Source organism: Amblyomma americanum, chromosome 1 (assembly GCF_052857255.1).
Source record: "Amblyomma americanum isolate KBUSLIRL-KWMA chromosome 1, ASM5285725v1, whole genome shotgun sequence".
NCBI lineage: Eukaryota > Metazoa > Arthropoda > Arachnida > Ixodida > Ixodidae > Amblyomma > Amblyomma americanum.
Window position 1 is genome coordinate 49,842,245 of NC_135497.1, and position 14,259 is coordinate 49,856,503.

Genomic DNA, 14,259 nt, shown 5'->3' on the forward strand with positions numbered 1-14,259 from the left:
GCGAAGGATATCTGGTTGGTGGCTAAAATCAGGACAAGAGTAAAATTTCACAAGTCATGGCTAGGCCATCCATCCATCCATCCATCCATCCATCCATCCATCCATCCATCCATCCATCCATCCATCCATCCATCCATCCATCCATCCATCCATCCATCCATCCATCCATCCATCCATCCATCCATCCATCCATCCATCCATTGTATTCATACTAAGGGTGGAAGGCCCTGTACATTGTAGTTATAAGCGAAGGGCACGAGTCTTCGAAAGGAACTAGGTGAATGTCGCCCACGTGCTAACTATTAAATTGCACGAGGATCTTGCAAATGTTAAAGATGCTCTGCCTTGTTTGAAGTTCCTGGAATCGTTTACAAGATATCCTGCGACGATTGTAACTCAGTCTACATCGGGAGGCAGGAAATCTACTAAGGCGGCTAAGAGCGCTGCAATGATTTCGGCAGGAAACAAACAACCTCATGTGCTCTGGCAGAGCATGCGCGAATAGGGCGTAAAATTGCTTGCGATGATGTGGAAATCATTGCCACTGAAAGAAATTCGCAAGCGTGGCTGGACCTTGAATCCTTAATACAACAGACCATGCTGAATACACTGAACAGAACAAAGGGAAACCTTCACCAGGCCTATGCAAAGTCATTGAGCTGATTAGTTAAGGCTTCATAAGCTTCTTTCATGATCTGTCCTTCATTGTGGACAAGAAACCTGTAAGGATTTCGAAATATAATCATCGTGTTTGCATGGTCAGGGACCGAAGTTTCATTCTAGCTTTAACGCAAAGTGGGAACTCCACGACCGACAAAGGGTGCCCTATGCGCCTAAGCTAACAGCAGTTGTGCCCTGCTCCCAAAATATATTCCACAACTGACGTCAAAAAGCAGGTTCGCCAGCAGGTTCGGAATCCATTTTGTGCCACTTCTCTTAAACTGCCCTACCTGAATCCACGCACTTTTTGTGTTCGCAGAAAGCACGGGTGGCAGAAAAAACCTTCCAGAAAATTGGTGTACTGCAGTGGTGTTCTGTGGGGATACTTCTGTCAGTAGGTCATGCTAGATAGCATTTCAACAGAGTATGTCCCCCCCCACCCTTTAAAGCACACTCACTTGCCTGTGAGATTGAACTTCTTTTAAAAGATTAGAATACAGGGTATCATTGCGTAATAATATGAGCAGGAAATAAATTGCCAGTTAAGCTTTGTAGGGGGATAGTTGGTCATGCATACTGAGACTGGGAAGGGCTAAATTCTAGAGAAGGGAATCACACCACATAGGAGGACAACGAGACACGAGTGCTCAGTCTCATTATGAAATAAATTGGTTTGTTGCAGGTCATTTATCATATTTTCATTCCTTGTTTGTGTGTCTTAAGGGCACAGGGTAAGGTGAAATTAGAAAAAAATCGTTTTTTTCTTTTGGAATTTTAGAAGTTCAATTCTTTCTACACATGTTCCATGATCGCACTTTCCTCAGAAAGCCATATTTACGGCTGAAAAACGCTTTTTCCGAAACCAAGTAGTGAGCGGCCAAGTCCCCTTTCAGGATTAACGTCAATTTTTTCAACCAAAAATTCCACCACCTGATTTCAAAACTTGTCTAAAATCAGCTACATATAAAAAATTGTCTGGCAACTATTGTACAGCTCCTCTTTTTTAGCCAGGACAATCCTGAGACGCTTTGCACGTTTTTTCCACGTTTCTGCAACCTTCATGCAGCTGCGTCCGAGTGCTATCCCTTTCGATCAGTATTGTAAATTGTGCCGGTGTTGGTTGCTGCTGATAAGTTGAGATGCCCAGGGCAAAGAAGGCCTTCGTCAGGCGTGAATTTCACGGCAACCGCTACGCTCATCGTGAAAAAGCAAAAGGATGTCCACGACCGAATGAGATCCCGAACGCCGAACGCGCCAGCTCGTCGACATCGAAGCTTTCAAGATTTTCTCTGTGCTTCCAGGAAGAGGATGTGCTACAGAGCAGCAGCCAATATGGCTTAATGGACATGGACGGCATTTGTGCCGCAATTACACAGATTTGTGTGTGCAGAGAGTGCGGTGGAAGTGTTGAGCTCATCGAAATTGTGACAAAACGGGTAGGTGTTGCAAGCGTTTACAGTTTGAACTGTGAAGTGTGTAGTGCCGCACAACGATTTGAGACGTCGAAGAAAACTACTTCTGGCCTCTATGAAGCCAACCTCAGGTTAGTGTATGCCTTGAGGTCCATTGGTAAGGGAATGGCGGCAGGAAATATACTCTGTGCTATGCTAAATCTTCCTAAGCCGCCGACAAAATTTGCGAAATACAATCAAGAGCTTCTAGGTCACATCGAAGCTGCTGCTCAGGAGTCGATGAAAAGGGCAGCTGACGAAGCTGTGCAGCTGAATGAGGGGGATAAAGACATCGCAGTTGCTCTTGATGGAAGCTGGCAGAAGCGAGGCCATACTTCCAATAACGGCATAGTCTCTGCGACCAGTGTAGACTCTGGGAAAGTGCTGGATGTGGAGGTTTTGTCTAAACGTTGTCCAAAGTGCAGCATCAAGGGTACAAACAGTGACCCCCTTCATAGAGAGGTGTGCCAAAGCAACTACCAAGGCACCAGCGGTGGAATGGAAGTCGCAGGAGCACTGAAAATTTTCGGCAGGAGTGAGGAGCTTCACGGCGCTCGATACGTCAAATACCTTGGGGATGGGGACAGCAAGGCTTTTATGGCTGTGAAGGCACAAATGCCATATGGTGATTCCGTTGAAATATCCAAGGTTGAGTGCATAGGGCACGTGCAAAAAAGGATGGGCACAAGGTTACGAAGGCTAAAAAAAGGAAACAAGGCAGGAAAACTCTCTGATGGAAAGAGCCTCTCGGGCCGAGGCCGACTGACTGATGCAGTAATAGACAAGCTCCAGACGTACTATGGTTTGGCCATCAGAAGAAATGTAGGAAACCTGGATGAAATGCGAAAGGCCGTTTGGGCAACCTTCTTCCACTTATCGGCCACAGATGATGACCCATGCCATGGACTTTGCCCAAAGGGACCTGATACGTGGTGTGCCTTCAACAGAAGTCAGTCAGAGGGCAAGCCATTTTTCCACAAGGAGAGTTTGCCTGCATCTGTCTTGGAGGCTATCAAACCCATTTATAGGGAGCTATCGAAGGCTGAGCTCCTAGAGAAGTGCCTGCATGGGCGAACTCAAAATGCAAATGAGTCGTTCAACCATGTTGTTTGGGAACGCGCGCCAAAGAATGTGTTTGTTAGGCTTCGGACCCTACGGATGGCAACACTGGATGCTGTTCTTTCATTTAATGATGGTAGCATCGCACGGGCCAACGTTTTGAAGGCGTGTGGATTGAACCCAGGGAGCAACACCATCAAGTGGCTGAGGGAAGCTGACCATAAGCGCATGTACTTTGCGGACCGAGCAACACGACAGCTTACAAAAGAGGCCGGACAGTCAAAACGACAAGCCGAAAAGCGAAAAAATGACAGCGACAGTGACTACGAAGCAGGGGGCTATTAAACCAATTACTATGAAGGCGTTTCTGCGAATAAAAAATGGTTTTTCACATCTTTTTTCTCTTTACGCTCTATTATCTCAAAACAGTGTTTTTTTTCTTACAAAGGTACCATTATTTCCAATGCCTTTCAAGACAGACGGCTGATTTTTTTTTGCAATCATCTACATAAGTGTTGCCAACTACTGAACTAGAATTAAGCAATTTCACTGAGCAGTTATTCTGTTATGAATTTTGAAATGCGCAAAGAAAGGCCAGATTTGTGTACTACCGGAAAATTTTTTATTAAAAATCGAATTTTCAACACATTTCAAATATTCTAGTTCAGTAAAAAGAGCACAAAATTTGGCAAACAATGATATATGTATTATTAGGCTACTGTTATTAGTTAGTGAGAAACATGTACCTCAACATGGCCTAAAATGCATGGGAAGTATAGGGCTTACCCTATGCCCTTAACTGCTCAGACTGATATGATTTCTTCAGATCTAAGCCAACTTTCACAATAATAAGTCACATTGAAAGCTATGCATATAAGCAGAAGTAATTGTGAAGGCACGTTTCACTCTGCCATAAGTGTCACAAAGATACTCAATATTGGCAAATTCATATTGGTTGGCATCAAGGAAAAGCTTTTGTTCATTGTAATAAATCTTGCTAATGTGTCGATATTTATGTATGGTACTGGCTATTCGAACGAGCTCCTCGACACGCGCATGGGCAGCCACAATTTCATGGCACTTAGGTACACTAACTTTATGCTTCTGTTAAGGTTTGTTGAACCGCTGTTAAAAGAGCTGGGATCACGTCATGGGAGCAGCTTAACGGGAACCACTGGAACTTACAGAAGCACAATGCATCCTTCAACTGGGGCCATTGATTTGGAGTTTAATTATTATTTTAATGTTAGATAGTTGTAATGCAGCTCTTTCTCTTATTAAATGAGTGGTAGACACCTTTGACGATGCCCTAAAATCTCAACTTGACAATTGAGAAGTATGATTATGTTATACGTAAAGTGTTTCAAACTGTACTTATAGATATTACAAGTTTTGAGAAAAATTTTATCAGTCTTTGGCATTGGCAAAGCAGCAGACTAATATTAAACATGGATCAAAATAATATTATTTTACCGCATATTCTAATATTGTCCACAATTCTTGTGGAAATTTGGAAGAAATATTAGGATGCCAAAATGTTTTAAACATTACGAATATCTTCAAGTAGAACTTTTTGCTGGGCTTGTTGGTGCATGTTACTAAGAAAAGAAGCGCCCACAGAGACAAGACGTAAGAAGTGACACGGGCAAGCGCTTACTGACAACTGATTTTTTATTCAGGGAAACACGCAATATATAGGCGAATAGTACTGGTGATAATAAGAGGCGGTAAACGTTACATGGTGTATAGGGACATAAAAGCGATAAAAGACTTTCATGGCGAATATGTAAAAACGATAAAAAGAGCAATGACACGTGGTGTACAGGCCACATGAAAAGGAAAGTATAAAAGGTTTTTAAAAACAAACATGAATTTCAGTTTTTTAGGCATGCGCAGATGCCAGCTTTTTACACATGTTCCAAATTCAACCGCGGCCTTCTAGGAAAGCCAGTTCACATTCATAGAGCAATTTTGACGGGTCACTTACGCATTCCAAGCCCTTTCGTTTGATGAAAAACGCCTCTTTTAACTCACGAGCTAAGCTGTCTCGACTTCTGTCTAAAACAACAGTATCTTCTAAGCGAGGCATGCACTTACATTTTTTACATTGAATCGGAAGATTAGATCCAGTGCCCTTGTCAAGTGATCGGTCATGTTCCTTCAAACGCTCGTTAAGAAACCTTCCTGTTTGGCCAATGTAAACCTTGCCGCATGTGAGCAGGATCTGGTACACCACCCCTTCCTTGCATCCGACAAACATTCGAGCATGCTTGGTTCTACAAGTTTGCTTTTTTGGTTTTTGGTTATTAATCCGAGGACACAAGGAAGCCAGCTTACAAAGGGCGGAAAAAACTACAGGGACCTTGAGCTTATTCGCCACCTTCATCAATTTATGTGCCACACGGTGCGAATACGGGACGACTACAGGTTTTACCCTCCTGTAATCCTCCGGAATGTGATGCCTTTTTGTGCCCTTTAGTTTTTGAAGCAAGGACTCAGTTACTGCCGACAAGACGGTCTGCGGGAATCCTGCCCTGTGCAGCCGTTCGATCTGGAGTTGAAAGCTCCTTTGCATACAATGTTCACATGACCTCTTAATCGAGTATTCTAATGCTGATATGGCTATGGCTCGTTTGACTATTTTTGAGTGGAATGACTTATATGACAACAGGTCTTTTTGAGCCCGTGGGTGGTACACCCAGCAATTTCCATCTTGTACCAAGGTGAGTTCCATGTCGAAAAACTGCAACTTTTTGCCTTCGGGATGTTCACAGGTAAATTCCAATCCATGGCTTTGCTGTCTAAATACTTCTAGAATATCATTCATGGTGTCAGGGTATGTCGATGGGTCCTGTTTGTTTAAGACGACTAGAAAATCATCGACATACCTAAATACCTTCAGAACTTTCCCTTTGTCCAGAACAGTGTCCAAAACTTCATCAACAGCTGAGAGAGAAGTGTTACTTAAAATAGGCGCCACACAAGAACCTATGCAAATACCTTTCTTTTGAATGTAGACCCGATTTTCAAATTTGACCACCGTGGCACTTAGGTAGAATTCCACCAACGTTAGAAAACTAGCGTTTGAAGGAACATGATCGATCACTTGACAAGGGCACTGGATCTAATCTTCCGATTCATTGTAAAAAATGTAAGTGCATGCCTCGCTTAGAAGATACTGTTGTTTTAGACAGAAGTCGAGACAGCTTAGCTCGCGAGTTAAAAGAGGCGTTTTTTATCAAACGAAAGGGCTTGGAATGCGTAAGTGACCCGTCAAAATTTCTCTATGAAAGTGAACTGGCTTTCCTAGAAGGCCGCGGGTGAATTTGGAACATGTGTAAAAAGCTGGCATCTGCGCATGCCTGAAAAACTGAAATTTATGTTTGTTTTTAAAAACCTTTTATACTTTCCTTTTCATGTGGCCTGTACACCACGTGTCATTGCTCTTTTTATCGTTTTTACATATTCACCATGCAAGTCTTTTATCGCTTTTATGGCCCTATACACCATATGACGTTTACCGTCTCTGATTATCACCGGTACTGTTCGCCTGTATATTGCGTGTTTCCCTGAATAAAAATCAGTTGTCAGTAAGCGCTTGTCCGTGTCACTTCTTACGTCTTGTCTCTTTTGGCGCTTCTTTTCTTAGTATTCGAATGTCCTTTGGCGGAAAATTTGTCATGGCTGAATACTGATATTTTTTTTGCGTTACTGTAAATTTTTTTCCTGTTTCTTTTTTTACCATTCAGTTTTGAACACTACAGTCAGTCTTTTTTTCTTTTTTTACAACATTACTTATTTCCGCTTGTGCAGTGATTCAGCTTTTCATGAGCACTAGAATAAGCCATACATTTTATCGCGTAACTATCACTTGTTTAAAGACTGTGTTTTCTATATTTCAATTCATTTTTTGAACACACAAGTAACGATTGCATGCAACTTTGCCAACTATATTGCCATGTGAACATTATAGTGTTGAATGCAATATATTTCCGTCGTATTTTTCATGGGACGGCGAAAAAAAAACAGAACAGTCAGGAAACGTGGTAGCCGAATGTTTAGCGTGAAAAAAAATGTGCAGCGTTGCCTGCAGTTTTTTATTATTGTGACATATGCACTATATGCTTCTCTGGAATTAGCAAGGCTGTGTGGTTCTCACGATCGTTCTGCATGCGCAAAGCTTCAGAAACGCACTGCGATGAGTCTCGGTTAGCCTGAGCAACTCTCTTTGGAAGGAATTTAGCAATTAAGAGGGAGCATGCCTAGAGCGTGCGAAGATGCGATACGCGTGCGAAGATGCGGTACGCATGCGAAGATGCGCTACACGTGCGCTTCTTCGCTGTTATCGCGGTGGCCGCATTAATCTCCTAAAATCATCGCCTTTTGGAATCTAGAAATTGTGTATTTTAAGGTGCAGGTGACAAGAATAAAGCGGATGGTAGAAACAAAATTGTCGGAGCCAATTCACTCAACCGCATTTCGTACAGCGCTGATTGTGCCGTCTGCCGCGACATAGTTTCGTTTTTGTGCTTTGGGTCGTTCGTGCTAGCGCCGCAGCGGTGATGTAACTATGCCAACAGACGCACAAAAATCACATAGTCTGTAAGTGTATTGGCGTTGGCCTGGGTGCTTCTTTCCAGAAGTCGCCTTACGCAGCGGCGAAAAAGCGCCTATATAGAGTGTACGTACGTGTATAGTCTCGCTTTTTGAGGCCGGCTTCGCCATTACGCGCGCATTGAACGAATTCCGGGACGGTGTAAACTACCATCGTGAGAAGACTTTCTCGACGTACGACAAAGAAATTATGCAAAAATTGCATTATGTAACAGATATAGGCGATCAAATTTCAGTTGCAGGGGTTTCTGTGGCAGCTGGACTACCTGGCTCATATGAGAAAGAAACGTAGCACCGGGAAAACGCAGCAACCGCAGACTTAACAGCGGGGTTCTATTGGATGTTTGTTTTGGAAACGGAAAAATTAATCCTCCATCTTTTCATTGCGAGGGCTAGAAGTGCCAGCTGCGGAATTTTATCTCGTAATGATATCGCCGTTTCGCTGTGCCGCATGCAAGCACTATGATCAGAGCGTTTTGTGGTAAAACCTTTTATGCGCGATCCTTCCTGAAACACACGCTTACACAGTGAACTCTCGTTGTTTCGTGCTCGCTTTTATAGCTAAAACTTTCGGTCAATCTATTGGAACTGAATTAATAGCGCCAAGAGTGAACGTATGGTGTGCGGCGGTGGTTTTGTAGCCGTGCTCTCTTTGAGCAGTGTTCTATATAAATTTGTCGCTATAATAAACTTTTAAGATTTGCGGCAAGTCTTTCGAGGATGAAGACAATATATCCAACGATCATTACATTTAGGGACAAATTATGCGCGCGCCATGGATGGAAAATATATATATGGCATCGTACCTATGGTCAGGCATTCGACGTCTCGATACTTCAAACTATTAAGCGAACGAAAATTTGTTCAAACTATGCTGATTAGAAACGAAGGTTAAGGGGACCGAAAAATAGTTCTTTACGCTGAGTTCGGAATAAAGGGAGCCCGACCAGAGGGGTTGGTAGAGGTCTATTCATTCTTTTGCGACCGCTCATCAGCATTGACAGCGTTAATAGCGGCGCCTCACAGATTCCACTCTATCGGCCCCGCATGTGCTAAAATAAGCTGGTCCCACGTCGTGACAGGAACAGGAGTGCAGCTGGGGAGAGAAACTACACTTCGAAAGCACCGTGTGACGGGGCTAGTAGAATAGTAGTTCTCCACGATGGCCGCATGCAGCACGCTGCATTGCCATGCTTCATTAGTCAGGACAGCTATGCTGTACGGCCGTTGCGTACGCTTATATTACCGGCAGCTTTGTCGCACTGAAATAAGCGATTTTGACGGGAGCAAAGTGCCAGTTTGTAAATACCGCAGTTTGAATTAAGCGATTTCACTGTCTGTATACAGTACGCACCTTACACACCTCTCTGGCAATAATGGCCCTCAGCAGCTGAGAAAGATAGAACAACAAAAATTAATCTGACTTTAACAGGTGATGCAAATTCACTCAGCGACCTAGCTCAGGCCACTGTTCTGCTTGAGGAAAGATCGGTCACAATAGTAAGAGAAGACTATAAAACAAATTTAGCAAATATTTAGGGCCTCTTGTTAGCAGTTAAAGATTGATATTACCCCGTTTGTGCACCCGAAGCATAAATCATGAAAATCAGGTTAAGTCCAATTCCTGCTCAAAAAGTGCCTTCAAAGGAAATGTAGTTTTCCAGTGCAAGTCTGAAGCTAACGTATAGAAACTGGCAGATGTCTTGAATCTGAAGGCAATGGATACACTAGCCAAGTGATGGCTTCTATGTCATGTATTACTGTGGAAGACATCGTTTTTTTTATGCTCTCTTACAGTGCAGTTTCGGGTAGTACCAATTTCACAAACTGCCAGCAAGAGCCCAGTGCTACAGAATCCGCCTCGTTTGCAGCGAGTTGCAATCCCAGTAGCACTGCTAGGACAGTTACCTTCCCGTTGTAAAATACCTACAAATAACACTCAATTCATAGGGCCTCGTTTACAATGTTCAGCAAGAGCTTCCCTAGCACTGCCAATGCTCAAGTGCTGAGTAAGGTGGTGGTATGGGTACAAGCATCCAACCTTCAGTGGTGATGCAATTAGATAAGGCCCTGCCCACCTGTAAAAGAGTTGAATGAAACTGGCCCCTCCCATGCATTAAAAGTAGGCATGTGAAGTGCAGTGCCCACAACCATTCTGTTTATTACCTGATTTACATTTTCAGTGGGCTTCAGCACCCCTTTAGCAGTTGTCTCAAAGCAGTATGTTGGCGACATTTCTTTTCCTCATTAGTTTGTGGAGCTCTTTCTACTGCAATGGTATAAATAGGAAGGCAATATGTGGTTCTGCAGCAACACTTCAGACTGTGATGCAACACACGACAAGCACTTAACTCAAATATGGGTAGGTTACTCAGAGGAAACAATGTGGTGGATGGGTATGGTCGTTAAAAAAAGCTGCTTTGTAACACGGTTTTCCGATACGGCCAAGGAAGTTGTTACTCATTTATTCATACATTTCATTAATTACTGACAAGGCGTGTCGGTAGGTATACTTTATTTGGCAAGAAGTCCTGGCCGACGTGGGCCTAATGCAACTGCCTGTAGGCCAAGGTGCAGACTTGTGGGCACATTCTTGAGCCAGTAGCCTGGAACGGGAAATAGGTGCCTTGGACCACAGAATGCCGCGCCATGCAAGCTCGGCTGCTGCAGTCCCTCCACTAGTGTAAGTTATACACAGGATTGGATGCCATGAAAAGAGAAAAAAAGTATGCAAGCTCAGAACAATAAAATGCAACTAATAAACCACTGAGAGAAACCCACAAACAAATACACAAAAAATGGAATGCATATGAGAGAAAAAGATAAGGACATCTGCCTACTAATTATAGCAGCAGCCCACGCACTTCTGTAGTGGCTTTGCGCATGGAAATTAAAAAGATCCTCAAAAAATGATAAAAGAAACATTGCTCAAGATGTGGCGGAGAAACCACACACAAAAAGAAGTGTGTACAAGGCAGAGCTCCAAGAATGAAGAAAAAATAGGCAAGACAAGCAATGAAAGGGTTTCTGAAATGCTTTTGACGCTGGCTCACCGGAGGTCACAGGCTCCATATGCTAAACCCAAAGCCTTAAAGAGGTGGAGACACCAAATCTTTGGTTCCAGTGTTCTTAGTTTCAAACATAGCATACTCCAACCAGGCGCGTGATACGTGCTCCGCGATTCAAATATGCGCATTAAATATTATCGCATTATTTATACTGAGCGAATTCGGTCTCTGTCAGGGTCTGCTATGACGTCACTCCCAAGGAAGAGCAGCAATCCTGATCATGTGGGCTCCAAAAGTAGTGCCACAAGGACCGCTGCATCGTCTGCTCTCGTACACATGCTGTGCATATCAGGGTCTTTTGAAATGCCGGCCAGTACTGCGATATGCTTTTTTTCGTGTAGTTCAAATATTTAGGCAGATATTTGAAATTACAATACAAACATGTTTCCACAAAATGAAATGTTGAAAAGCAACATTTCACATGAATATTTTATTCCTCCTCATCATTTATCACATCCCAAAGCTTACTGAGCATCGCAATGAATGAGGGGAAATGATGTAGAATGGTAGTTTGAGCCACAACTGTGTTCAGGAAAAAAAAACATGACAGATTGACTTTGTATGCTGCCGAACGACAATCTTTTGGGCGTTTCACTTCCGGACTTTTGGCGAAGATCATAGCACCGAAGCGCGGCCTTGTGGTAAAGCATCCGCCTCACATTCGGGAGGCGCTGTGTTCGATTCCCAGTGCCGCCGGGTACCCACTACTTTTTTAATGGGTACAAGATTTCCCCCGGCATGGTGCTCGGTTGATCTAGGGTGAGATGCTGAGGAAAAGGGTCTTCGAGCAAACCGTTGCCTTGAAGGATCTGAGAAGTTCCGCCGCCAAGCAACCCTAAATCCGCCTTGTGCGGTAGAAGGCCATCTTTTTTGTAGTGATAGCTGCACTACGGTAGCATTTCGAGCCCTCAGCGTGGTGGCGCCGCCATGCTGTCACGTGGTGCAGAGCAGCTGCCGGCGGCGTGGTGCCGTGGCTGATCACGTCGTTCGTCACGTGGCCAAGTTCCACTCGTCCAGCTGCAGCTGTCGCATCACTCCTGGTTTAAGCAAAGCTAATTACCGCCAATATTTTTTAACCCGTCATGCACACCTGTCGATGCGTGTGAGCCAGCCACAACGGTAGCGAGCAAATACCGCTGCACTTTGCTCGAAGGGGGGTTTGTGAGCGGAGAGTTCTATGGCACATCTCTCGTGAGGCTAGAGAAGTGAACATTTCTTGAACGTTGTAAGTTTTGTAACTGGCACAAGGCGAGAGTTTTGGACTGTGGGTTTTAACTACGTGCAGTCGTTTTTGTGCCCGCATTTGACGGGAATTTTGAGGCGCAGGCTATCCTTCCCACGCAGTGCACCCCTGGAGAGCCGAGCACTAGGCCGGAGACCGCCTGTTCCCATTGGATTAACCGGCTGGCGGTGGATGGGAGGCCGCGGGAATTGTACCCACGACCTCCCGTAGCCGAGGTGAGCACTCAAGCACGAGGCCACGGCTGCGGTGGAGATGCTCTTCTTGTCAGAGTTCAGACACTAAAAATGTGTATAACGTGATGTGGCATTGTTGAGAAACAATAATGACACAAAAAAAATCGATGAACAGCAGCATAAGCTAAAACAAGAGTGAGAGCATTAACAAGACGACCTCTTCCACACTACCTTGTGACACCTCCAGCTGTGGAATGCTGCCCCAGATGCAGCATTCTTGACGGGACATGGCCCGCTTAACTCTTGTGTATGGGTTTCACCACACTAGAATCCCTGGCCATAACGGACCCACAGATGCTGGCACATTTCAACTAGGAATCTGTGCAGGCATTTGAGCAGATGTTTCCCTTATCACTAGACGAAAAGTGCCTGGCTGATCCGGAGTCTTAGATTTGGAAGTTTGTTAAAATTATGCTCACAAGATTTTGCTTTCTTTTAATGGTTCATAAGAGTGGTGGCTATATGTGCTGACATTACATGTGCTTTCACAAAAGAAACAAACAACTCTACTTTGAGAAAATTCTGGAAAATGTCTAAACGGAACACTCTGCATGCTTTCAGGGGCTCCATACTCTGCTCATTGTAATGCAAAAGAATATTTCAGGCTTTCAAGAAGGAGCCCTTGAAGAAGAGGGCTGACAAAGATTGGTTTGCTCATCACTGAGAAGCACTGCTTTTCAAATGAGGGCACACTCTGGTATCCCTTTCGATAGCAGCAATGCCACAGGACAAGCACCAAGCGATTTCCACAAAAAGAAACAGCTTTTTACGACCTCGTCATCACAGCTCGAACCGCAGAGAAACTAGCCTCTATTTGATTGCTTCTGCAACAGCCTACAAGATTGACGGGGTCTGAGAGCAAGATTTATAGCCAGATTTTGATGCCACACTGGGGTGGCGTGGCACCTCGCATTAGTATACTGAAAGGGCATTAATTCTGCACATTACTATGGCTATGGCTTATTCCACAGAAAATACTTTTGAACGTAGTTGTGTCTATTCATGTGTACCAGACCAAATTTAATGAGGAGTGTGGTAACCTGTACAGAACAAACCAGCATATACAATGCTCACTTAATTGAGGACAAGAAAAAGACAGCTAGAACAGACAGGCTGTCATGCCTAATACTCGTTAGAGACAAAAATATGTCATGCCAATAAGAACGGACCATGTGCTGGACACTCACAGTATCGGTAAGACTTGCAGCAGACCTCCCGGTTAATTAATTTCAGTCCGTCCTTTTCCCAGACTTGACCACTTTCTTGACGGTATCCCTCGCAATTCCTCGAATTTTTCAGGTAAACGAAATTCCTCTTGACAATTATAGGTTGCTAGACACCCATTAAAACCGTCACAGCGCTTCAAAGAAATACAGTAGAACCTTGCTGTTCTGTTCTTGGTTCATGTAATATGCAGCATCTCAAAACCAAACATTATGCCTATTGTGCTATTTTTATTCACAATACAAATCCTGGATAACTTTTTGATACGTTTCCCTGGGAAGCTGTCCATAATTTTGACAAATTATGACCATATAATGCATTCAGAGACCAAGAGAAAATGCTAGCCAAGCTAGTCATCAATTTTGGATGCTTTTTCCATATGCACTTTAGCACTGCGGAGAAGACGTTCCTGCTGCCCTGCACAAAGGCAAGGACACAAAGTATCTTAAGAGCAGCTGCGGCTCTTCCACAATGCAAAATTGTAACGGTACAAAGTATCTGAGAACGGTAAAAAATAGTTTACGGACTGGACGTGCCATGAAACTTCACCTCCATGGAAAACAAAAATATGGAAACAACTTGCAAGCGGTAGAAAAGGAACTTTTCAAAATTTGTGCCACCACATTCAGAAAAGTTTTAATGAAGTGAAAGTGCCAATAAATGCCAGGGACTGGGAAATGGCGCAAAACCTGGACATAGAGACAGTC